Source organism: Balaenoptera physalus, assembly GCF_965194825.1.
Source record: "Balaenoptera physalus genome assembly, chromosome: 15".
In the NCBI taxonomy this organism is placed as follows: Eukaryota; Metazoa; Chordata; class Mammalia; order Artiodactyla; family Balaenopteridae; genus Balaenoptera; species Balaenoptera physalus.
Window position 1 is genome coordinate 34700180 of NC_138894.1, and position 25791 is coordinate 34725970.

The 25791-nt window shown below is 49.9% G+C and overlaps 2 long non-coding RNA genes and 1 pseudogene across 6 annotated transcripts in view; all 3 read right to left on the reverse strand.

Moving 5' to 3' along the window:
- Window positions 1–25791, reverse strand: part of LOC309643390 — a 2123356-nt gene that overhangs the window by 2018494 nt on the left and 79071 nt on the right. The window lies entirely within an intron of this gene.
- On the reverse strand, window positions 9149–15418 carry LOC309643476 (heterogeneous nuclear ribonucleoprotein A3 pseudogene; annotated as a pseudogene). Its single transcript has 2 exons — window positions 15415–15418; window positions 9149–11204 (listed from the first exon to the last, which is right to left on the reverse strand). The product of its transcript is annotated as a heterogeneous nuclear ribonucleoprotein A3 pseudogene (transcript).
- LOC309643406 lies at window positions 18358–19786 on the reverse strand. Its single transcript, XR_014253720.1, has 2 exons — window positions 18978–19786; window positions 18358–18849 (listed from the first exon to the last, which is right to left on the reverse strand). It is a non-coding gene; the product is annotated as an uncharacterized lncRNA (long non-coding RNA).

Sequence of the window (25791 nt, forward strand, 5' to 3'; positions counted from 1 at the left end):
CACATCCCTCTATAGTACGTCCCTCTTCTTTCTGCTTTGCAGTTTGCTGCTCCACTTGTTCAACCCCACCTAGTAATAACCTATACTTCCCTTGTTCCTGTTTTCCCATCTGGAAAACAGACAAAAGGCAACCAAACAACGCAAAGGTCTCAACAAATAAGGGATACCCAAAACCAGAGATGGCCAGAACTTCTGTATCCCTCATGAAACCTAGCCCGGTGTTCAATACTTAGGTATCATTAATACATGCGTGTTGACTGAAACAGTTGAAACGCAATTCTTCCACTTCCCAGTTTAGTTTTAGTCCTCATACAAAACCTGATCATCAAATTCCTTAATGCTAGGAATCACAGTGAAAAATAATTTCTCAACTGACTTCTGTCAGATGAGTGAGAACTAAGGTTAATTCAGTGTATCTGAAGCATAGAAAGTGAGGGCAAACGTGGCACAAGATGGGGCTAGAGAAGCAGAGAGGATTCTAGAGCACGCAGAGTCTTAAAGGCCACCAGTGTGTGTTTTCTATTCTCAAAACAATGTTTGTGAGCGATGTTTATGAGCAATGTTCCAACTTGCTTTGAAGGTTTCTTGTGTGAAGAATGGATTGGAGGGAAACAAGATATATGGACACTAGTTAGGACCTAATCGCAACAGACAGGCAAGTTCAGTATTAGGATGTTGAGGAAGAGCTGACAGATTCCAGAGAAATTCAGGAGATAAACTGAAGCGGGCTTAATGGGGTATGAGATGGAGGAAAGGAAGGTCTTAGGGAATTAAAGGGTTTACTGCACACATGAGCAGAGTCTCAACATTAATCATTTGAACGTACAGAGGTAGATCTCCCACATGACACCGGTTAGGAAGCAACGGTACGCCCTTTAGAATTCCTAGAGACAACACAAATCAACTGTTTCGATGGAAAATTCGGCGGGACCAGTGCGTTTTTTCACTCCAACTTAGTTCCAAATTCCTATTACTCACATTTTCTGTGCCAAAACAACACAGCTGGAGGAACTGAAGGGGATTCCGTTTTGGTAATTGAGGAGTGTCCCCAACACTGACAGTCCCATCTTAAAAAGCACTCCCTCTGCATTTTACCCGAGGAGCAATGGCCAGAGCCTCCCTTTGAAAACGATGGGGAGAAATCAGAACATAACACACTGTCCCTTTCAGCTACTGTGAACTGAGCCGCGAGACGACCAATACGCCCTGACACAGCGCGGACGGGCCAGCGCGCGGCGGCAACAGGGACAGGAGACAGCACAAGAGACGAAGTCCAGGCCCAGGGGCCAAGGCCTATTACCTTTCCGGCATGTGCAAAACATAAAACAGAAGCAATATTGTAACAAATTCATTAAAGACTTAAGAAAAAAAACAAAATCACATGCTAAAGTGCATACTCTAAAAACTATACTATATTGCTTCTATAAAACAAGCACTAAACGTCAGATACAGAAAAAACCCTTTTCGTGTCCTCACACCTAGGTCAAAATTACAAAGAGTTAATTCAGGAGACAGAAAGAGAAGGAATAAATCTGAATGAATCTGAGTCAGAACACAGTGCTATAGTATAACCTTAGGCACATTCCACAATACCCATGCCTAAACATGGCAAATTCCACAATACCCATGCCTCAACCTCCCTATCTATAAAGGAGTTAACCACACCAGCGCTAACCATTACTTGCCTCCTGGTAGCTTGTGAGTGTTAATATTACTTGTAAAAAAAAAAAAAAAAATTATTTTGTAATAAATACACAGATCATCAGTTGAAAGAAACAAGGAAAACTACAGCGTTATTATTATTGCCTTGTTACTAGAGCTAAACACCAGAAATCAACATAAAGAAGTTATGTACACCAAGAATGTAGGGTTTGAATATGTACTTTGAGAGGCAATCTTATAATTAGTTGTTGTACCTCTAATTGCTTCTCCTTTTTTTTTTTTTTTTAATTTAAAAAAGCAATACAGGGACTTCCCTGGTGGTTCAGTGGTAAAGAATCCGCCCTGCAATGCAGGGGACGCGGGTTCGATTCCCGGTTGGGGAACTAAGATCCCACACGCCGCGGGGCAACTAAGCCCTCGCGCCAAACTACTGAGCTCGCACACCTCAATGAGGTAGCCCACGTGCAGCAAACTACAGAGCCCACGCGCTCTGGAGCCTGCACGCCACAACTAGAGAGAGAAAACCCGCACGCCACAACTAGAGAGAAGCTCTCATGCTGCAACGAAGAGCCCGTGCGCCGCAATGACAAAAAAGATCCCACATGCCTTAACGAAGGTCCCGCGTGCCGCAACTAAGACCCAATACAGCCAATCAACCAATCAATCAATCAATCAATCAAGTGGGGCAGGGGGAGCAATACAGGAATTTCCCTGGCAGTCCAGTGGTTAAGACTCCAAGCTCCCAATGCAGGGGGCACGGGCTCGATCCCTGATTGGGGAACCAAGATCCCACATGTGGCACAGCGTAGCCAAAAAAAAAAAAAAAAAAAAAGCAACACATACCATACGGCATTTACCCCAGAGAACGCATGTTCGCACAAAAAAAGGTACACAAATGTCCACAGCATCTCTCTCAGTAATAGTCAAGAAATGGGAAAAAACTCAGATGTTCTTCAATGGGCAAGTGATTAAACAAACTGAAGTATAGCCAAACCATGGAATACCACTCAGCAATTAAAAAGAAAGCGGCACTGGGACCTCTCTGGTGTTCCAGCGGTTAAGACTTTGCACTCTCAATGCAGGGGGCCCAGGTTCCATCCCTGGTCAGGGAACTAGATCCCGCATGCTGCAACTAAATACCCGCACAGCCAAATAAATAAATAAATAAATATATATATATATTTTTTTTAAAAAAAAGGAGCACTATTGATTCATGCAATTTGGATGACTCTCCAGGGAATTACATTGATTGAAAAAGGCCAATCCAAAAGGTTACATACTGGGAATTCCCCGGCGGGCCAGTGTTTAGCACTCAGCACTTTCACTACCTGGGCTGGGTTCAATCCTTGGTCGGGGAACTAAGATCGCATAACCGGCAGCGCAGCCAAAAACAAACTTTTTTTTAATTAAGAAAAAAAAAAAAAGGTTACACACTATATGATTTTATTCACATAGCATTCTTTTTTTTAGTTAATTAGTTAATTTATTTTATTTTTGGCTGCGTTGGGTCTTCGTTGCTGCGTGTGGGCTTTCTCTAGTTGCGGCGAGCGGGGGCTACTCTTTGTTGCAGTGCGCGGGCTTCTCGCTGCGGTGGCTTCTCTTGTTGCAGAGCACGGGCTCTAGGCACGCGGGCTTCAGTAGTTGTGGCACGTGGGCTCAGTAGTTGTGGCTCCCGGGCTCTAGAGCGCAGGCTCAGTCATTGTGGCGCATGGGCTTAGTTGCTCCACGGCATGTGGGATCTTCCCGGACAAGGGATCAAACCCATGTCCCCTGCAATGGCAGGCAGATTCTTAACCGCTGCGCCACCAGGGAAGTCCCACATAACATTCTTGAAATGACAGGTTGCCAGGGACAGATAGGGCCGGGGGACTGGGAGATGGGCCATCTTCCCCAGGGGCTATTTTCCCTTGATCATCTGCACAAAAACTTTAGTGCAACTTTATCCACTGCACTATCAGATCATTATGATTTGGTGGGGAGTGGGGGAGCAGCAGTGGCTATAAAATGGCATCAGGAGAGATCCTGTGGGATGGAAATGTTCTGTATCTTGACTGTGTCAATGGCAATACCCAGGTTGTGACAGTATACTATGGTTCTGTAAGATGTTACCATTGGGGAAAACTGGGTAAAGGACACACAGGACCTATCTCACTATTATTTCTTACAACTGCATGTAAACCTACAATAATCTGTAAACAAAAAGCTTAATCAGAAATGAAGGCAACACATGCCTCTTGTAACAAGTAAAACAATAGCCTGTGGTCAATCTCTTTCTCTACCCGTCCCATTCCCTCCCTCTTGAGATAACCATGCAAACTCACTGCCCATACAAACAGGCATGCATTTAATACTTTCTGTTTACTGTATCAAAATGGGATCATACATACTACATTATTACCCTGCAGCCTACCTTCTTCACCCATCATCCCTATATCATAGAGACCTTAAAAAAAAAAAACTATTTTAAGTGCCAAGCAGGATGGCAGGTATAGAAAATTTTCTGACTAGGGCAAATCTGACAAATGTTTACCGTGCTAATGTGCCATAGCTCAGCCAGGTGCACTCAGTGAGAGCATAATATACAAGTAGCATTCTAAAGAGATCTGCAAAAAATGCAAGGTCTTCAGCAGCTCTTCGAGGATCCCATCCCCCTCTCTGCCTCCTCCATGGAACCATCCCATGGAGGTTTAACAGTTTAACTCCATTTGCCCCCTCCTGCTGTTTGTGCTTTTGTTGTATACTTCTGTTCTACATCTCCACAAGACATTATTATTGTCATTTATTTACAAAACAACATATAAATATAAAGGTGTATGTACCTAGGTATATGTACATATATATATTAAACACACACACAGACTTTAAGTGCTCTTTGCTCTTTCCTGCAGTTCTGTTCTTTTTTTTTGGGGGGGGGGCAAGTTTTTATATTGGTAAAGTTCTGTACTACTAGAAATATAAGATTTGAAAAGAAAAATGAGACTTGAGGATTATCTGTGGAGCTTATCCTCATTCTCCTGCTGACGCATTATGTGTTTATAATTTGAGAACTGCAGATAAATACAAACTGGTCTTCTCCATACTTGCTCACTAAGGAATTCCTCATTTCTAGGAAACGTCTATTTCAAGGAAAGGAAACAAACAAAAACACCTAGTGCACTAGATGATTAAAAGGTACACATTTTATAGCCTGAGTTCGAGAAAAAAATTACCCAAGAAACGGCCTTTTTCCCTAGGAGCCAGCTTCTACTAGGGGAGTCTAGGGTTCTCTAGGCAAAGAAAAAAAACTTGCCAGTTTAAACAGAATAACAGAAACGTTCAGCCAATCAAATATACAGAACTCATCACTTGCAGTGAGGAATGAAAGGCCTGTATCAACAGAAAAAATAAATGGCACAGGCAACGTCTGGAACAGAAAACAAACAGGAGGTACTTTAAAAAGCCAAAATTGCAAAGACAGATTAACAGGGTATGAAATTACACGCCGGGCAATGCACCTGTTAAAGGAAAAGAGGCGCACACCAAGTCTGAAGTCTTAAGAATTCGGTGTTTAACATTACTTCTGCATGCTGCCCAGCAGGAAACTCGGGTCCTGGCTTAATCCACAACGCACACTTCATTTAAGGAGGTGAACTGCTTGGTCTGACTCAGTTTCTTATTCTGTAAAATGAATGCAACACAGCTGTCGTGAGTCGCCAAAGAATTCTGCACAAACGCTTTGTAACTCCAAAGTGCTGTGCAAATCAGAGCAGCCCTTCTCTCCTTCACATTCGTTTGACTTGGAATTTCAGAAGTTTAGCTGAAAATATAGACGACTCGGAAGCAAGGGACTGAGAGTGACCCACACAGGTGGACAGAAATGCAAAAACTGGAGCACCTCATACAAACCACAAGAGAACACGTTCACGTGCACACGTTATCAGTAACAGAAAACGCCACCGGTAGCAACCGTAAACCACTGAGAGGACCAGCAACGACATGTGTCCAAATCCAGCCGGCAGCACAGCCTCGTCGGCGGCAGTGCCTTAAACACAGCTCCCCGCACTCCGCGGCCTAACAAGATCCACTTTTTCCAAAAAGTTTAGCAACTTGCCAAGTACACTGGCATAGTTCACCTTTTTTAATTGCTAAGCAAACATGCAGGAGAGTTGAGACAATCAAGGGAATGTTCAGCCTTCCTCAAAAATAAGATCCAGGAAATTCACGTTTTGCTTGAACAGTTTCATGTCTAAAACTGATCACAAACCTCTGTTTGATGTTGTTTTCTCGCTGCTGGCCAATGAGCCCGGGAAAGACAACGAATTCTTTCAAACAGGGAGGGCTCTCTGCACTCTTCAGCTAAACCAGCGAGGCTTTACCATCGTCACGTTTAAAATAATGAGGAGGACGCCTCGATGGAGTTTACCGGGCTGCGCTAATCACGAGGGGCCTCGGGCGCCCAGGGCGGGCCCCAGCGCCGGTGGCCGCGGGACCGGACGCCCTCCCCGGGACCCCCCCAGGACCCCCTCCCCGGGACGCGGCCGCGGGACAGGACGCCCCCCAGAACCCCTGACCGGGACGCAGCTGCGGGACAGGACGCCCCCCAGAACCCCTGCCCGGGACGCGGCTGCGAGACAGGACGCCCCCCAGGACCCCTGCCCGGGACGCGGCCGCGGGACACGAAGCTCCCCCCTCCCCAGGAACCCCTCCCCAGAGCGCGGGCCTCGCCGCCGTCACGCGGCACCCGCCGCGCTCACCGCGGGCCGGGAAACCCCTCAGGCCGACTGACCCCCGCCCGCCGCCCAGCCTCCCTCCGGCCCGCGCCGCCCGCCGCGCCTACCGCGTTCTTCTGCATCATCTTGTCCATCTTCTGGGCAATGCGGACCACCTCGTCCTCCATGGCCCCGGCAGGCCTGCCCCGCGCCGGGCCGCGGGGGACGGGAAACGAGCGGAGCTGGCGGGGCGGCGGGTAAGCCCAGGCGTCGGCGAGGGCCCTCAGCAGGCCTGACCGAGGCGCTTCCTCACTCACGGCGACGGCGACGGCGGCGGCGGCGGCGGCGGCGGCGGCGCTCCTCACCCGCAGGCAGCGCCAATCCAGCTCCCAGCTCGCGGGGGCGGCGCTCCTCCCCCGCAGGCAGCGCCAATCCAGCTCCCAGCTCGCGGCGGCGGCGGCGGCGGCGCTCCTCCCCCGCAGGCAGCGCCAATCGAGCTCCCAGCTCGCGGCGGCGGCGACGGCGCTCCTCCCCCGCAGGCAGCGCCAATCGAGCTCCCAGCTCGCGGCGGCGGCGCTCCACCCCGCAGGCAGCGCCAATCGAGCTCCCAGCTCGCGGCGGCGGCGGCGGCGGCGCTCCTCCCCAGCAGGCAGCGCCAACTGAGCTCCCAGCTCGCGGCGGCGGCGGCGCTCCTCCCCCGCAGGCAGCGCCAATCCAGCTCCCAGCTCGCGGCGGCGGCGCTCCTCCCCCGCAGGCAGCGCCAATCGAGCTCCCAGCTCGCGGCGGCGGCGGCGGCGCTCCTCCCCCGCAGGCAGCGCCAATCGAGCTCCCAGCTCGCGGCGGCGGCGGCGCTCCTCCCCAGCAGGCAGCGCCAACTGAGCTCCCAGCTCGCGGCGGCGGCGGCGGCGGCGCTCCTACCCCGCAGGCAGCGCCAATCGAGCTCCCAGCTCGCGGCGGCGGCGGCGGCGCTCCTCACCCGCAGGCAGCGCCAATCCAGCTCCCAGCTCGCGGGGGCGGCGCTCCTCCACCGCAGGCAGCGCCAATCCAGCTCCCAGCTCGCGGCGGCGGCGGCGGCGGCGGCGCTCCTCCCCCGCAGGCAGCGCCAATCGAGCTCCCAGCTCGCGGCGGCGGCGCTCCACCCCGCAGGCAGCGCCAATCGAGCTCCCAACTCGCGGCGGCGGCGGCGGCGGCGCTCCTCCCCAGCAGGCAGCGCCAACTGAGCTCCCAGCTCGCGGCGGCGGCGGCGCTCCTCCCCCGCAGGCAGCGCCAATCAAGCTCCCAGCTGGCGGCGGCGGCGGCGGCGCTCCTCACCCGCAGGCAGCGCCAATCCAGCTCCCAGCTCGCGGGGGCGGCGCTCCTCCACCGCAGGCAGCGCCAATCCAGCTCCCAGCTCGCGGCGGCGGCGGCGGCGGCGCTCCTACCCCGCAGGCAGCGCCAATCGAGCTCCCAGCTCGCGGCGGCGGCGCTCCACCCCGCAGGCAGCGCCAATCGAGCTCCCAGCTCGCGGCGGCGGCGGCGGCGGCGCTCCTCCCCAGCAGGCAGCGCCAACTGAGCTCCCAGCTCGCGGCGGCGGCGGCGGCGGCGCTCCTACCCCGCAGGCAGCGCCAATCGAGCTCCCAGCTCGCGGGGGCGGCGGCGGCGCTCCTCACCCGCAGGCAGCGCCAATCCAGCTCCCAGCTCGCGGGGGCGGCACTCTTCCACCGCAGGCAGCGCCAATCCAGCTCCCAGCTCGCGGCGGCGGCGGCGCTCCTCCCCCGCAGGCAGCGCCAATCCAGCTCCCAGCTCGCGGCGGCGGCGCTCCTCCCCCGCAGGCAGCGCCAATCGAGCTCCCAGCTCGCGGCGGCGGCGCTCCACCCCGCAGGCAGCGCCAATCGAGCTCCCAGCTCTCGGCGGCGGCGGCGGCGCTCCTCCCCCGCAGGCAGCGCCAATCGAGCTCCCAGCTCGCGGCGGCGGCGGCGCTCCTCCCCCGCAGGCAGCGCCAATCAAGCTCCCAGCTGGCGGCGGCGGCGCTCCTCCCCCGCAGGCAGCGCAAATCCAGCTCCCAGCTCGCGGCGGCGGCGGCGGCGGCGCTCCTCCCCCGCAGGCAGCGCCAATCGAGCTCCCAGCTCGCGGCGGCGGCGCTCCACCCCGCAGGCAGCGCCAATCGAGCTCCCAGCTCGCGGCGGCGGCGGCGGCGCTCCTCCCCAGCAGGCAGCGCCAACTGAGCTCCCAGCTCGCGGCGGCGGCGGCGCTCCGCCCCCGCAGGCAGCGCCAATCAAGCTCCCAGCTGGCGGCGGCGGCGGCGACGCTCCTCCCCCGCAGGCAGCGCCAATCGAGCTCCCAGCTCGCGGCGGCGCTCCTACCCCGCAGGCAGCGCCAATCGAGCTCCCAGCTCTCGGCGGCGGCGGCGGCGCTCCTCCCCCGCAGGCAGCGCCAATCGAGCTCCCAGCTCGCGGCGGCGGCGGCGCTCCTCCCCCGCAGGCAGCGCCAATCAAGCTCCCAGCTGGCGGCGGCGGCGGCGGCGCTCCTCCCCCGCAGGCAGCGCAAATCCAGCTCCCAGCTCGCGGCGGCGGCGGCGGCGGCGCTCCTTCCCCGCAGGCAGCGCCAATCAAGCTCCCAGCTCGCGGCGGCGGCGGCGGCGCTCCTCCCCCGCAGGCAGCGCCAATCGAGCTCCCAGCTCGCGGCGGCGGCGGCGGCGGCGGCAGCGGCGGCGGCGGCGGCGACGCTCCTCCCCCGCAGGCAGCGCCAATCGAGCTCCCAGCTCGCGGCGGCGCTCCTCCCCCGCAGGCAGCGCCAATCGAGCTCCCAGCTCTCGGCGGCGGCGGCGGCGCTCCTCCCCCGCAGGCAGCGCCAATCGAGCTCCCAGCTCTCGGCGGCGGCGGCGGCGCTCCTCCCCCACAGGCAACTCCAATCGAGCTCCCAGCTCTGTTCTTTTTTTTTTTTTTTTTTGAATTTTGAGATTTTTTATTTGAAGTAAGTCTTAATGCTATTAAATTCACAAATATGCTAATTTAAATACCCAAGTCTATTATCTAAGACACACATTGCAAACACAAATATCTATTCTCTCCACATGTCAGAGCCCATTCATTTCATGGTTTGGAAATGGGGAGAATAGATCCCCTTAAACTGCAAGTCAGCAGGTGTTTCTTTACAGTTAACTTCAGCAAAATTCATACAAAATATTAATTAACAATGATCTTCTTGTTAACTCACAAGGAAACACCTTCAAAGCTGCATTTTGTTAAAGTTTCTGTACTAAAATGTAGAAAAACTGAACTACACAAATATTGAAAAGTTAAAAATTCCTTAATTTTTTATTCCTGGTACCACTACCACAATTTACAGGGCAATATACCTGATGTAATGAAAAGAAAAAGAAAAAGACAAAGCTACAACAGATAAAAGACCTCAGGAATGTACATCTAATTGACACTCCATTGCATTAATCAATAGCTGCACTTTTTGCAAACTGTGGCTAGGACAGTCCTGAGCAAGAAGGGTTTCCTGTTTAAGCTGCAGTAACTTTTCTGACTATGGATCATCGTTCCTTCTGTGGCAGATTTTTACAGTTCCTCTAATGCATTCGGGACGACTGTCTCAAAGTAACCTGCAGCTTTCCTGACACCTCCTCGCTCTCTCTCCTGCCAAGAACTGTAGCCCTTTTCTTGTGAGTTTTGAGAACCTTCTGCTACCATATCCACCACTTCCACCACCAGATCCATAACCACCACCATAGGGACTTCCCGAGCTTCTTCCACCAAAACTGCCTCCCTTCATGGGTCCATCATTTGATTGCTGTTGTCCACTATAATTTCCAAAATCATTATAGCTCCCACCACCACCATAGTTACCTCCAAAATTTCCTCCTTCATTGTAACCATCATATCCTCCACCACCGCCACCATATCCCCCATCTTGGTTTCCATATCCTGGTCCACCACCACCATAGCCTCCTCTACTACTGTAACCAGGACCACCGCCATAGTTACCACCGTCGCCTCCAAATCCGTTCTATCCACCATCACCTCCTCCATAACTACCTCTGCTGCCACCACCTCCACCACCATAGCCTCCTCTTCCACCAAGTTTCCACCACGGCCAAAGTTACCTCCACCACCTCCAAAGTTTCCTCCACGACCCATAAAGTTGCCAGATCCACCTCCACGACCTCTTTGTGATCCAGCAGATTGCGTTTCTTCTTTAGGAAGGGCCTTTTTCACTTCACAATTATGCCCATTAATAGTGTGGTATTTCTGAACAACAATTTTATCAACTGTATCATGATCATCAAAAGTTACAAAAGCAAATCCTCTCTTTTTTCCACTCTGCCTGTCTTCCATAACTTCTATGGTTTCAATCTCGCCATGCTTTTCAAAGTAGTCTCTCAAATTACATTCTTCTGTATCTTCTTTAATACCACCAACAAAAATTTTCTTCACTGTTAGATGGGCACCAGGCTTTACAGATCCTCTCTAGAACCAGCTCTCTTTGGTTCCACTACACGCCCATCAACCTTGTGTGGTCGAGCACACATTGCTGCATCCACCTCTTCAACCCAAGAGTAAGTCACAAAACCAAAGCCCCTGGAACGTTTTGTTTGGGGGTCTCTTATCACCACACAATCTGTAAGTGTGCCCCATTCCTCAAAATGTTCTCTTAAGCTATCGTCTGTAGTTTCAAAGCTCAGACCACCAATAAACAGTTTTCTCAACTGTTCTGGTTCCTTTGGATCATGGCCCTCCTCCCCACCCCACCCCCGGCGGCGGCGGCGGCGGCGACGGCGGCGGCGGCGACGGCGACGGCCGGAGTCGGGCTGGGGGCGACCGGGCGGCGGTTTTACCTCCGTTTTGAGACCGGACTCGCCTCTTCCAACTCGAGTTCAATATGGGACGGAGAGGCCAGCTCTGTTCTATGTTGGGCCATTTTACTTCAGCCTAAAAAAATTTCTTCTAGTATTCCCTAAGGTCTGCTGGGGATCAGTTTTCTTATTTTTCATTTATCTGTATTTGATTTTTTAAAATTGATTCCAATTTTCTGTTGAGATTCTCCATATTTTAATCTATTAATCCCCATCTTTTACTCTCAATATAGTCATTTTAAAGTTCTGTGCTAACTCCAGAATCTGAATTCCCTCTAAATCAATTTTTCTTGTTTTGTTTTTTTTTTTTTTTTTTTGTCTTAATTTTTAGTCACTTTTTCCTGCTTCAGGAATTTCATAATTTTTGATTGTGTGCTGGACATGGTGAATAAAAAATTCATAGAGACTGAAGATGCTATTACTTTGAACCAGAGAAGATTTACCCCTTTCTCTGTTAATCAGAGTGGCTGATCATTTCAGTCATTTCAGGAATTTTACTAGGTCAGAACTGGGTTGGAGCTTTACTTGTCTCATGCTACCTATGATTTTTCCTGATTTGTGGCCTCCCTGGATTTTTGCTGTGAGCCTGACAGGTCTTTGATTCTTCAATAAATACAGTCAGTTATTGACTTCAGTCTTTCAGATGTTTGAATTCAGCTCTTTAGGCTCTCAGTTCTCACAGCTTCAGAGTATGGCAAATGTAAGGAGAGACCAGCTATGTATTTGTTACCGTTACACTTTCTCAATGAAAATTTGTCTCATAAACACTGAAACATTGCAGATGATTTCACTTTTTCTGACTCAGCCCCCTTCTTGGGGATGGCACTTCTGGGTTTTTACTGTGAGTCTGGTAGGTCTCTGATTCCTCACTTTGGAAAGTTCTCTCCCTCAGGCATTAGGTATTTAAGCTTCCTGCTTTCTATAGGTTCAAAAACTGGCAAATGTCTTGAAGAGGAGACCTAATGATTGTCACAGGCCCCTTTATCTAGCGGGATTTGGTTTGTTCGTGCCATGACTGTGCAGGAAATTTCACTCTGCTTTCTTGGCTCAGTCCCCCATCATCCTGTACCACCCTGACACTAAGGAAATGTCCTGTGGGGGAAATCGGCTTGACATTCTGCTAGATTTCACTCCATCATGCCAGCAAATGAGTTCATCAAAAGGTATGGTGATTTCTCTTTTCCAGTGGAGTATGTCCACTACATAAGGAAATACAAAAGACAGTATAAATGTATTTTTGTTTGTAATTCAGTTTTTCTCCTATATGACTTAAAAGACAAATGCAGTATAAGCAAGTCCCAAATACATAAAGAAAAACTAACAGAATTAAAATGATAAAGCCTGACACTATTTTTTAAATAAATAAATAAATTTATTTATTTATTTATTTGTATTTTTATTTTTGGCTGCGTTGGGTCTTCGTTGCTGCGCGCGGGTTTTCTCTAGCTGTGGCGAGCAGGGGCTACTCTTTGTTGTGGTGCGTGGCCTTCTCGTTGCGGTGGCTTCTCTTGTTGAGGAGCACGGGCTCTAAGTGCATGGGCTTCAGTAGTTGTGGCTCTTGGGCTCTAGAGCGCAGGCTCAGTAGTTTTGGCGTGCGGGCTTAGTTGCTCCGCGGCATGTGGGATCTTCCCAGACCAGGGCTCGAGCCCGTGTCCCCTGCATTGGCAGGCGGATTCTTAACCACTGTACCACCAGGGAAGTCCGAAAAACTGACACTATTAAAGGGAGAAATATTTCAAGCCAATAGCAAAAGGTCATATATTGTATAATTCCATGTCTATGAAATGTCCAGGATGAGCAAATCCATATAGACAGAAAGTAGATTAGTGGATGCCAGGGGATGTTGGGGAGGGGAAAATAGGGAGTAACAGCTAACATATACAAGATTTCTTTGTGGGGGGCGTGACAAAAATGTTCTGGAATTAGATAGCAATATTGGTTGTGAAAATACTAAGAACTAGTGAATTGTACACTTACTTTAATCGGTGAATTTTTTTTTTTTAATCTTGTAGAAGTTTTTATTTCAGTGATTACAAGAACGCAGTAAATGGAAACTATGCTGGTTTACATTAGGCATGCACCTCTACCTGAAACTGCTGTTAGTTTTTGACTGGCCTAAATCTTTATAACTTATTTTTGCATTAGGCACATCTTTAAATTTTTTTGGACCCTGACATACAGGGTAAGTTAACTTCTTCCTTGTGGCAGTTTAGTATGAGAATTATGTTCGCTGGCTAGATTCCTTTAACTAAAGGCCTCTAAGACTCTCAGGCTACCTGTACTAGCTCAAGACTGTACTTTATATATAGATATAAAGATGATAAAATAAAATAAAATAAAGCTTTTGGGAGGTCTGACGTCTTCTGCCAGCGTTCAGTGGGTGTTCTGTAGGAGCAGTTCCACGTGTAGATGTATTTCTACTGTATCTGTGGGAAGGAAGGTGATCTCCACGTCTTACTCTTCTGCCATCTTGCCCCTCCCTCCCCCCAGGAATATCACTTTTAAAGGAGAAGGTATAAACCCCTTGGTTATATGAACTGGAGATTTTAGTAAGAAGTCAATATATTTTTTGTTAGGCACATGTTATGTTAGGCTGTCTCCCTGCACAGGACGCAGGCGCCTTGAAAATGGAAATCATATCCCTCTATAGTACGTCCCTCTTCTTTCTGCTTTGCAGTTTGCTGCTCCACTTGTTCAACCCCACTTAGTAATAACCTATACTTCCCTTGTTCCTGTTTTCCCATCTGGAAAACAGACAAAAGGCAACCAAACAACGCACAGGTCTCAACAAATAAGGGATATCCAAAACCAGAGATGGCCAGAACTTCTGTATCCCTCATGAAACCTAGTCCCGTGTTCAATACTTAGGTATCATTAATACATGCGTGTTGACTGACACAGTTTAAACTCAATTCTTCCACTTCCCAGTTTAGTTTTAGTCCTCATACAAAACCTGATCATCAAATTCCTTAATGCTAGGAATCACAGTGAAAAATAATTTCTCAACTGACTTCTGTCAGATGAGTGAGAACTAAGGTTAATTCAGTGTATCTGAAGCATAGACAGTGAGGGCACAAGTGGCACAAGATGGGGCTAGAGAAGCAGAGAGGATTCTAGACCACGCAGAGTCTTAAAGGCCAACACTGTGTTTTCTATTCTCAAAACAATGTTTGTGAGCGATGTTTATGAGCAATGTTCCAACTTGCTTTGAAGGTTTCTTGTGTGAAGAATGGATTGGAAGGAAACAAGATATATGGACACTAGTTAGGACCTAATCGCAACAGACAGGCAAGTTCAGTATTAGAATGTTGAGGGAGAGCTGACAGATTCCAAAGAAATTCAGGAGATAAACTGAAGCGGGCTTAATGGGGTATGAGATGGAGGAAAGGAAGGTCTTAGGGAATTAAAGGGTTTACTGCACACATGAGCAAAGTCTCAAAATTAATCATTTGAACGTACAGAGGTAGATCTCCCAAATGACACCGGTTAGGAAGCAACGGTACGCCCTTTAGAATTCCTAGAGACAACACAAATCAACTGTTTCGATGGAAAATTCGGCGGGACCGGTGCGTTTTTTCACTCCAACTTAGTTCCAAATTCCTATTACTCACATTTTCTGTGCCAAAACAACACAGCTGGAGGAACTGAAGGGGATTCCGTTTTGGTAATTAAGGAGTGGCCCTAACACTGACAGTCCCATCTTAAAAAGCACTCCCTCTGCATTTTACCCGAGGAGCAATGGCCAGAGCCTCCCTTTGAAAACGATGGGCAGAAATCAGAACATTACACACTGTCCCTTTCAGCTACTGTGAACTGAGCCGGGAGACGACCAATATCCCCTGGCACAGCACGGACGGGCCAGCGCGCGGGGGCAACAGGGACAGGAGACAGCACAAGAGACGAAGCCCAGGCCCAGGGGCCAAGGCCTATTACCTTTCCGGCATGTGCAAAACATAAAACAGAAGCAATATTGTAACAAATTCATTAAAGACTTAAGAAGAAAAAAAAATCAGATGCTAAAGTGCATACTCTAACCACTATACTATATTGCTTCTATAAAACAAGCACTAAACCTCAGGTACAGGAAAAAACCCTTTTCGTGTCCTCACACCTAGGTCAAAATTACAAAGAGTTATTAATTCAGGAGACAGAAAGAGAAGGAGTAAATCTGAATGAATCTGAGTCAGAACACAGTGTTATAACCTTAGGTAAATTCCACAATACCCATGCCTCAACATGGCAAATTCCACAATATCCATGCCTCAACCTCCCTATCTATAAAGGAGTTAACCACACCAGCACTAACCATTACTTGCCTCCTGGTAGCTTGTGAGTGTTAATTATTATTTGTAAGAAATACACAGATCATCAGTTGAAAGAAACAAGGAAAACTACAGCGTTATTATTATTGTCTTGTTACTAGAGCTAAACACCAGAAATCAACATAAAGAAGTTATGTACACCAACAATGTAGGGTTTGAATATGTACTTTGAAAGGCAATCATATAATTAGTTGTTTTACCTCTGATTGCTTTTCCTTTTTTTTTTTTTTTTTAATTTAAAAAAGCAATACAGGGACTTCCCTGGTGGTTCAGTGGTAAAGAATCCGCCCTGCAATGCAGGGGACGTGGGTTCGATTCCCGGTCGGGGAACTAAGATCCCACACGCCGCGGGGCAACTAAGCCCTCGCGCCAAACTACTGAGCTCGCACACCTCAATGAGGTAGCCCACGTGCAGCAAACTACAGAGCCCACGCGCTCTGGAGCCTGCACGCCACAACTACAGAGCCCACGTGCCACAACTAGAGAGAGAAAACCCGCACGCCACAACTCGAGAGAAGCTCTCATGCTGCAACGAAGAGCCCGTGCGCCGCAATGACAAAAAAGATCCCACATGCCTTAACGAAGGTCCCGCGTGCCGCAACTAAGACCCAATACAGCCAATCAACCAATCAATCAATCAATCAATCAAGTGGGGCAGGGGGAGCAATACAGGAATTTCCCTGGCAGTCCAGTGGTTAAGACTCCAAGCTCCCAATGCAGGGGGCACGGGCTCGATCCCTGATTGGGGAACCAAGATCCCACATGTGGCACAGCGTAGCCAAAAAAAAAAAAAAAAAAAAAAAAGCAACACATACCATACGGCATTTACCCCAGAGAACGCATGTTCGCACAAAAAAAGGTACACAAATGTCCACAGCATCTCTCTCAGTAATAGTCAAGAAATGGGAAAAAACTCAGATGTTCTTCAATGGGCAAGTGATTAAACAAACTGAAGTATAGCCAAACCATGGAATACTACTCAGCAATTAAAAAGAAAGCGGCACTGGGACCTCTCTGGTGTTCCAGCGGTTAAGACTCTGCACTCTCAATGCAGGGGGCCCAGGTTCCATCCCTGGTCAGGGAACTAGATCCCGCATGCTGCAACTATATACCCGCACAGCCAAATAAATAAATAAATATATATATTTTTTTTTTTTTAAAAAAAGGAGCACTATTGATTCATGCAATTTGGATGACTCTCCAGGGAATTACATTGATTGAAAAAGGCCAATCCAAAAGGTTACATACTGGGAATTCCCCGGCGGGCCAGTGTTTAGCACTCAGCACTTTCACTACCTGGGCTGGGTTCAATCCTTGGTCGGGGAACTAAGATCGCATAACCGGCAGCGCAGCCAAAAACAAACTTTTTTTTAATTAAGAAAAAAAAAAAAGGTTACACACTATATGATTTTATTCACATAGCATTCTTTTTTTTTAATTAATTAGTTAATTTATTTTATTTTTGGCTGCGTTGGGTCTTCGTTGCTGCGTGTGGGCTTTCTCTAGTTGCGGCGAGCGGGGGCTACTCTTTGTTGCAGTGCGCGGGCTTCTCGCTGCGGTGGCTTCTCTTGTTGCAGAGCACGGGCTCTAGGCACGCGGGCTTCAGTAGTTGTGGCACGTGGGCTCAGTAGTTGTGGCTCCCGGGCTCTAGAGCGCAGGCTCAGTCATTGTGGCGCATGGGCTTAGTTGCTCCGCGGCATGTGGGATCTTCCCGGACAAGGGATCAAACCCATGTCCCCTGCAATGGCAGGCAGATTCTTAACCGCTGCGCCACCAGGGAAGTCCCACATAACATTCTTGAAATGACAGGTTGCCAGGGACAGATAGGGCCGGGGGACTGGGAGATGGGCCATCTTCCCCAGGGGCTATTTTCCCTTGATCATCTGCACAAAAACTTTAGTGCAACTTTATCCACTGCACTATCAGATCATTATGATTTGGTGGGGAGTGGGGGAGCAGCAGTGGCTATAAAATGGCATCAGGAGAGATCCTGTGGGATGGAAATGTTCTGTATCTTGACTGTGTCAATGGCAATACCCAGGTTGTGACAGTATACTATGGTTCTGTAAGATGTTACCATTGGGGAAAACTGGGTAAAGGACACACAGGACCTATCTCACTATTATTTCTTACAACTGCATGTAAACCTACAATAATCTGTAAACAAAAAGCTTAATCAGAAATGAAGGCAACACATGCCTCTTGTAACAAGTAGAACAATAGCCTGTGGTCAATCTCTTTCTCTACCCGTCCCATTCCCTCCCTCTTGAGATAACCATGCAAACTCACTGCTCATACAAACAGGCATGCATTTAATACTTTCTGTTTACTGTATCAAAATGGGATCATACATACTACATTATTACCCTGCAGCCTACCTTCTTCACCCATCATCCCTATATCATAGAGACCTTAAAAAAAAAAACTATTTTAAGTGCCAAGCAGGATGGCAGGTATAGAAAATTTTCTGACTAGGGCAAATCTGACAAATGTTTACCGTGCTAATGTGCCATAGCTCAGCCAGGTGCACTCAGTGAGAGCATAATATACAAGTAGCATTCTAAAGAGATCTGCAAAAAATGCAAGGTCTTCAGCAGCTCTTCGAGGATCCCATCCCCCTCTCTGCCTCCTCCATGGAACCATCCCATGGAGGTTTAACAGTTTAATTCCATTTGCCCCCTCCTGCTGTTTGTGCTTTTGTTGTATACTTCTGTTCTACATCTCCACAAGACATTATTATTGTCATTTATTTACAAAACAACATATAAATATAAAGGTGTATGTACCTGGGTATATGTACATATATATATTAAACACACACACAGACTTTAAGTGCTCTTTGCTCTTTCCTGCAGTTCTGTTCTTTTTTTTTTGGGGGGGGGGGGGCAAGTTTTTATATTGGTAAAGTTCTGTACTACTAGAAATATAAGATTTGAAAAGAAAAATGAGACTTGAGGATTATCTGTGGAGCTTATCCTCATTCTCCTGCTGACGCATTATGTGTTTATAATTTGAGAACTGCAGATAAATACAAACTGGTCTTCTCCATACTTGCTCACTAAGGAATTCCTCATTTCTAGGAAACGTCTATTTCAAGGAAAGGAAACAAACAAAAACACCTAGTGCACTAGATGATTAAAAGGTACACATTTTATAGCCTGAGTTCGAGAAAAAAATTACCCAAGAAACGGCCTTTTTCCCTAGGAGCCAGCTTCTACTAGGGGAGTCTAGGGTTCTCTAGGCAAAGAAAAAAAACTTGCCAGTTTAAACAGAATAACAGAAACGTTCAGCCAATCAAATATACAGAACTCATCACTTGCAGTGAGGAATGAAAGGCCTGTATCAACAGAAAAAATAAATGGCACAGGCAACGTCTGGAACAGAAAACAAACAGGAGGTACTTTAAAAAGCCAAAATTGCAAAGACAGATTAACAGGGTATGAAATTACACGCCGGGCAATGCACCTGTTAAAGGAAAAGAGGCGCACACCAAGTCTGAAGTCTTAAGAATTCGGTGTTTAACATTACTTCTGCATGCTGCCCAGCAGGAAACTCGGGTCCTGGCTTAATCCACAACGCACACTTCATTTAAGGAGGTGAACTGCTTGGTCTGACTCAGTTTCTTATTCTGTAAAATGAATGCAACACAGCTGTCGTGAGTCGCCAAAGAATTCTGCACAAACGCTTTGTAACTCCAAAGTGCTGTGCAAATCAGAGCAGCCCTTCTCTCCTTCACATTCGTTTGACTTGGAATTTCAGAAGTTTAGCTGAAAATATAGACGACTCGGAAGCAAGGGACTGAGAGTGACCCACACAGGTGGACAGAAATGCAAAAACTGGAGCACCTCATACAAACCACAAGAGAACACGTTCACGTGCACACGTTATCAGTAACAGAAAACGCCACCGGTAGCAACCGTAAACCACTGAGAGGACCAGCAACGACATGTGTCCAAATCCAGCCGGCAGCACAGCCTCGTCGGCGGCAGTGCCTTAAACACAGCTCCCCGCACTCCGCGGCCTAACAAGATCCACTTTTTCCAAAAAGTTTAGCAACTTGCCAAGTACGCTGGCATAGTTCACCTTTTTTAATTGCTAAGCAAACATGCAGGAGAGTTGAGACAATCAAGGGAATGTTCAGCCTTCCTCAAAAATAAGATCCAGGAAATTCACGTTTTGCTTGAACAGTTTCATGTCTAAAACTGATCACAAACCTCTGTTTGATGTTGTTTTCTCGCTGCTGGCCAATGAGCCCGGGAAAGACAACGAATTCTTTTCAAACAGGGAGGGCTCTCTGCACTCTTCAGCTAAACCAGCGAGGCTTTACCACCGTCACGTTTAAAATAATGAGGAGGACGCCTCGATGGAGTTTACCGGGCTGCGCTAATCACGAGGGGCCTCGGGCGCCCAGGGCGGGCCCCAGCGCCGGTGGCCGCGGGACCGGACGCCCTCCCCGGGACCCCCCCAGGACCCCCTCCCCGGGACGCGGCCGCGGGACAGGACGCCCCCCAGAACCCCTGACCGGGACGCAGCTGCAGGACAGGACGCCCCCCAGAACCCCTGCCCGGGACGCGGCTGCGAGACAGGACGCCCCCCAGGACCCCTGCCCGGGACGCGGCCGCGGGACACGAAGCTCCCCCCTCCCCAGGAACCCCTCCCCAGAGCGCGGGCCTCGCCGCCGTCACGCGGCACCCGCCGCGCTCACCGCGGGCCGGGAAACCCCTCAGGCCGACTGACCCCCGCCCGCCGCCCAGCCTCCCTCCGGCCCGCGCCGCCCGCCGCGCTTACCGCGTTCTTCTGCATCATCTTGTCCATCTTCTGGGCAATGCGGACCACCTCGTCCTCCATGGCCCCGGCAGGCCTGCCCCGCGCCGGGCCGCGGGGGACGGGAAACGAGCGGAGCTGGCGGGGCGGCGGGTAAGCCCAGGCGTCGGCGAGGGCCCTCAGCAGGCCTGACCGAGGCGCTTCCTCACTCACGGCGACGGCGGCGGCGGCGGCGGCGGCGGCGGCGGCGGCGCTCCTCCCCCGCAGGCAGCGCCAATCCAGCTCACAGCTCGCGGGGGCGGCGCTCCTCCCCCGCAGGCAGCGCCAATCCAGCTCCCAGCTCGCGGCGGCGGCGGCGGCGCTCCTCCCCCGCAGGCAGCGCCAATCGAGCTCCCAGCTCGCGGCGGCGGCGGCGGCGCTCCTCCCCCGCAGGCAGCGCCAATCGAGCTCCCAGCTCGCGGCGGCGGCGGCGGCGGCGCTCCTCCCCCGCAGGCAGCGCCAACTGAGCTCCCAGCTCGCGGCGGCGGCGGCGGCGGCGCTCCTACCCCGCAGGCAGCGCCAATCGAGCTCCCAGCTCGCGGCGGCGGCGGCGGCGCTCCTCACCCGCAGGCAGCGCCAATCCAGCTCCCAGCTCGCGGGGGCGGCGCTCCTCCACCGCAGGCAGCGCCAATCCAGCTCCCAGCTCGCGGCGGCGGCGGCGGCGGCGCTCCTCCCCCGCAGGCAGCGCCAATCCAGCTCCCAGCTCGCGGCGGCGGCGCTCCACCCCGCAGGCAGCGCAAATCGAGCTCCCAGCTCGCGGCGGCGGCGGCGGCGGCGCTCCTCCCCAGCAGGCAGCGCCAACTGAGCTCCCAGCTCGCGGCGGCGGCGGCGCTCCTCCCCCGCAGGCAGCGCCAATCCAGCTCCCAGCTCGCGGCGGCGGCGGCGGCGGCGCTCCTCCCCCGCAGGCAGCGCCAATCGAGCTCCCAGCTCGCGGTGGCGGCGGCGGCGCTCCTCCCCCGCAGGCAGCGCCAATCGAGCTCCCAGCTCGCGGCGGCGGCGGCGGCGGCGCTCCTCCCCCGCAGGCAGCGCCAACTGAGCTCCCAGCTCGCGGCGGCGGCGGCGCTCCTACCCCGCAGGCAGCGCCAACTGAGCTCCCAGCTCGCGGCGGCGGCGGCGGCGGCGCTCCTACCCCGCAGGCAGCGCCAATCGAGCTCCCAGCTCGCGGCGGCGGCGGCGGCGCTCCTCACCCGCAGGCAGCGCCAATCCAGCTCCCAGCTCGCGGGGGCGGCGCTCCTCCACCGCAGGCAGCGCCAATCCAGCTCCCAGCTCGCGGCGGCGGCGGCGGCGGCGCTCCTCCCCCGCAGGCAGCGCCAATCGAGCTCCCAGCTCGCGGCGGCGGCGCTCCACCCCGCAGGCAGCGCCAATCGAGCTCCCAGCTCGCGGCGGCGGCGGCGGCGGCGCTCCTCCCCAGCAGGCAGCGCCAACTGAGCTCCCAGCTCGCGGCGGCGGCGGCGGCGGCGGGAGCGGCGGCGGCGGCGGCGACGCTCCTCCCCCGCAGGCAGCGCCAATCGAGCTCCCAGCTCGCGGCGGCGCTCCTCCCACGCAGGCAGCGCCAATCGAGCTCCCAGCTCTCGGCGGCGGCGGCGGCGCTCCTCCCCCACAGGCAGCTCCAATCGAGCTCCCAGCTCTGTTCTTTTTTTTTTTTTTTTTGAATTTTGAGATTTTTCATTTGAAGTAAGTCTTAATGCTATTAAATTCACAAATATGCTAATTTAAATACCCAAGTCTATTATCTAAGACACACATTGCAAACACAAATATCTATTCTCTCCACATGTCAGAGCCCATTCATTTCATGGTTTGGAAATGGGGAGAATAGATCCCCTTAAACTGCAAGTCAGCAGGTGTTTCTTTACAGTTAACTTCAGCAAAATTCATACAAAATATTAATTAACAATGATCTTCTTGTTAACTCACAAGGAAACACCTTCAAAGCTGCATTTTGTTAAAGTTTCTGTACTAAAATGTAGAAAAACTGAACTACACAAATATTGAAAAGTTAAAAATTCCTTAATTTTTTATTCCTGGTACCACTACCACAATTTACAGGGCAATATACCTGATGTAATGAAAAGAAAAAGAAAAAGACAAAGCTACAACAGATAAAAGACCTCAGGAATGTACATCTAATTGACACTCCATTGCATTAATCAATAGCTGCACTTTTTGCAAACTGTGGCTAGGACAGTCCTGAGCAAGAAGGGTTTCCTGTTTAAGCTGCAGTAACTTTTCTGACTATGGATCATCGTTCCTTCTGTGGCAGATTTTTACAGTTCCTCTAATGCATTCGGGACGACTGTCTCAAAGTAACCTGCAGCTTTCCTGACACCTCCTCGCTCTCTCTCCTGCCAAGAACTGTAGCCCTTTTCTTGTGAGTTTTGAGAACCTTCTGCTACCATATCCACCACTTCCACCACCAGATCCATAACCACCACCATAGGGACTTCCCGAGCTTCTTCCACCAAAACTGCCTCCCTTCATGGGTCCATCATTTGATTGCTGTTGTCCACTATAATTTCCAAAATCATTATAGCTCCCACCACCACCATAGTTACCTCCAAAATTTCCTCCTTCATTGTAACCATCATATCCTCCACCACCGCCACCATATCCCCCATCTTGGTTTCCATATCCTGGTCCACCACCACCATAGCCTCCTCTACTACTGTAACCAGGACCACCGCCATAGTTACCACCGTCGCCTCCAAATCCGTTCTATCCACCATCACCTCCTCCATAACTACCTCTGCTGCCACCACCTCCACCACCATAGCCTCCTCTTCCACCAAGTTTCCACCACGGCCAAAGTTACCTCCACCACCTCCAAAGTTTCCTCCACGACCCATAAAGTTGCCAGATCCACCTCCACGACCTCTTTGTGATCCAGCAGATTGCGTTTCTTCTTTAGGAAGGGCCTTTTTCACTTCACAATTATGCCCATTAATAGTGTGGTATTTCTGAACAACAATTTTATCAACTGTATCATGATCATCAAAAGTTACAAAAGCAAATCCTCTCTTTTTTCCACTCTGCCTGTCTTCCATAACTTCTATGGTTTCAATCTCGCCATGCTTTTCAAAGTAGTCTCTCAAATTACATTCTTCTGTATCTTCTTTAATACCACCAACAAAAATTTTCTTCACTGTTAGATGGGCACCAGGCTTTACAGATCCTCTCTAGAACCAGCTCTCTTTGGTTCCACTACACACCCATCAACCTTGTGTGGTCGAGCACACATTGCTGCATCCACCTCTTCAACCCAAGAGTAAGTCACAAAACCAAAGTCCCTGGAACGTTTTGTTTGGGGGTCTCTTATCACCACACAATCTGTAAGTGTGCCCCATTCCTCAAAATGTTCTCTTAAGCTATCGTCTGTAGTTTCAAAGCTCAGACCACCAATAAACAGTTTTCTCAACTGTTCTGGTTCCTTTGGATCATGGCCCTCCTCCCCACCCCCCCCGGCGGCGGCGGTGGCGGCGGCGGCGGCGGCGGCGGCGGCGACGGCCGGAGTCGGGCTGGGGGCGACCGGGCGGCGGTTTTACCTCCGTTTTGAGACCGGACTCGCCTCTTCCAACTCGAGTTCAATATGGGACGGAGAGGCCAGCTCTGTTCTATGTTGGGCCATTTTACTTCAGCCTAAAAAAATTTCTTCTAGTATTCCCTAAGGTCTGCTGGGGATCAGTTTTCTTATTTTTCATTTATCTGTATTTGATTTTTTAAAATTGATTCCAATTTTCTGTTGAGATTCTCCATATTTTAATCTATTAATCCCCATCTTTTACTCTCAATATAGTCATTTTAAAGTTCTGTGCTAACTCCAGAATCTGAATTCCCTCTAAATCAATTTTTCTTGTTTTGTTTTTTTTTTTTTTTTTTTTTGTCTTAATTTTTAGTCACTTTTTCCTGCTTCAGGAATTTCATAATTTTTGATTGTGTGCTGGACATGGTGAATAAAAAATTCATAGAGACTGAAGATGCTATTACTTTGAACCAGAGAAGATTTACCCCTTTCTCTGTTAATCAGAGTGGCTGATCATTTCAGTCATTTCAGGAATTTTACTAGGTCAGAACTGGGTTGGAGCTTTACTTGTCTCATCCTACCTATGATTTTTCCTGATTTGTGGCCTCCCTGGATTTTTGCTGTGAGCCTGACAGGTCTTTGATTCTTCAATAAATACAGTCAGTTATTGACTTCAGTCTTTCAGATGTTTGAATTCAGCTCTTTAGGCTCTCAGTTCTCACAGCTTCAGAGTATGGCAAATGTAAGGAGAGACCAGCTATGTATTTGTTACCGTTACACTTTCTCAATGAAAATTTGTCTCATAAACACTGAAACATTGCAGATGATTTCACTTTTTCTGACTCAGCCCCCTTCTTGGGGATGGCACTTCTGGGTTTTTACTGTGAGTCTGGTAGGTCTCTGATTCCTCACTTTGGAAAGTTCTCTCCCTCAGGCATTAGGTATTTAAGCTTCCTGCTTTCTATAGGTTCAAAAACTGGCAAATGTCTTGAAGAGGAGACCTAATGATTGTCACAGGCCCCTTTATCTAGCGGGATTTGGTTTGTTCGTGCCATGACTGTGCAGGAAATTTCACTCTGCTTTCTTGGCTCAGTCCCCCATCATCCTGTACCACCCTGACACTAAGGAAATGTCCTGTGGGGGAAATCGGCTTGACATTCTGCTAGATTTCACTCCATCATGCCAGCAAATGAGTTCATCAAAAGGTATGGTGATTTCTCTTTTCCAGTGGAGTATGTCTCCCTACACCAAACCCCTGCTCCAAATCTCTAAATGTCCCTCTCTAGCATACTAGTTGATATTGTTTCTTGATTGCTTCCTTAGCTCGATGATCCTTTATTCAAGTTTGTTTGCTCGTTGCAGCAGGAGTGATGGCCTGTGCCTACCTAGTGCAGGCATATTATTATGGAGATATGGCTTTGGTCCCAGACACCACAATAAGGAGAATATCATAAGAAAGCAAGTCACACGAGTTGTTTGGTTTCCCAGTGCATGTAAAAGTTATGTTTATGCTATACTGTAGTCTATTAAGTGTGCAATAGCATTATGTCTAAAAAAAGTACATATCTTAATTTGAAAGCAGACTTTAAGAATGCTACCCATCATCTGAGCCTTCAGCAAGCTGTAATCTTTTTGCAATAGTAACATCAAAGATCACTGATCACAGATCATGTAACAAGTATAATAGTGAAAAAGTTTGAAATATTGTGAGACTTACCAAAACATGACATAGAGACACGAAGTGAGCAAATGCTGTTGGAAAAAATGGCACCACCAGTAGAGCTGCTTGACACAGGGTTGCCACAAACCTTCAATTTGTTACAAAAAAAAAAAAAAAAAAAAAAAAAAGCATTATCTGCAAGGTACAATAAAGTGAAGTGCAATAAAGTGAGGTATGCCTATATATCCTGCCTCAAAGTAGAAATCCTATTTAGATCACCTTTAATTTCTCTCTAT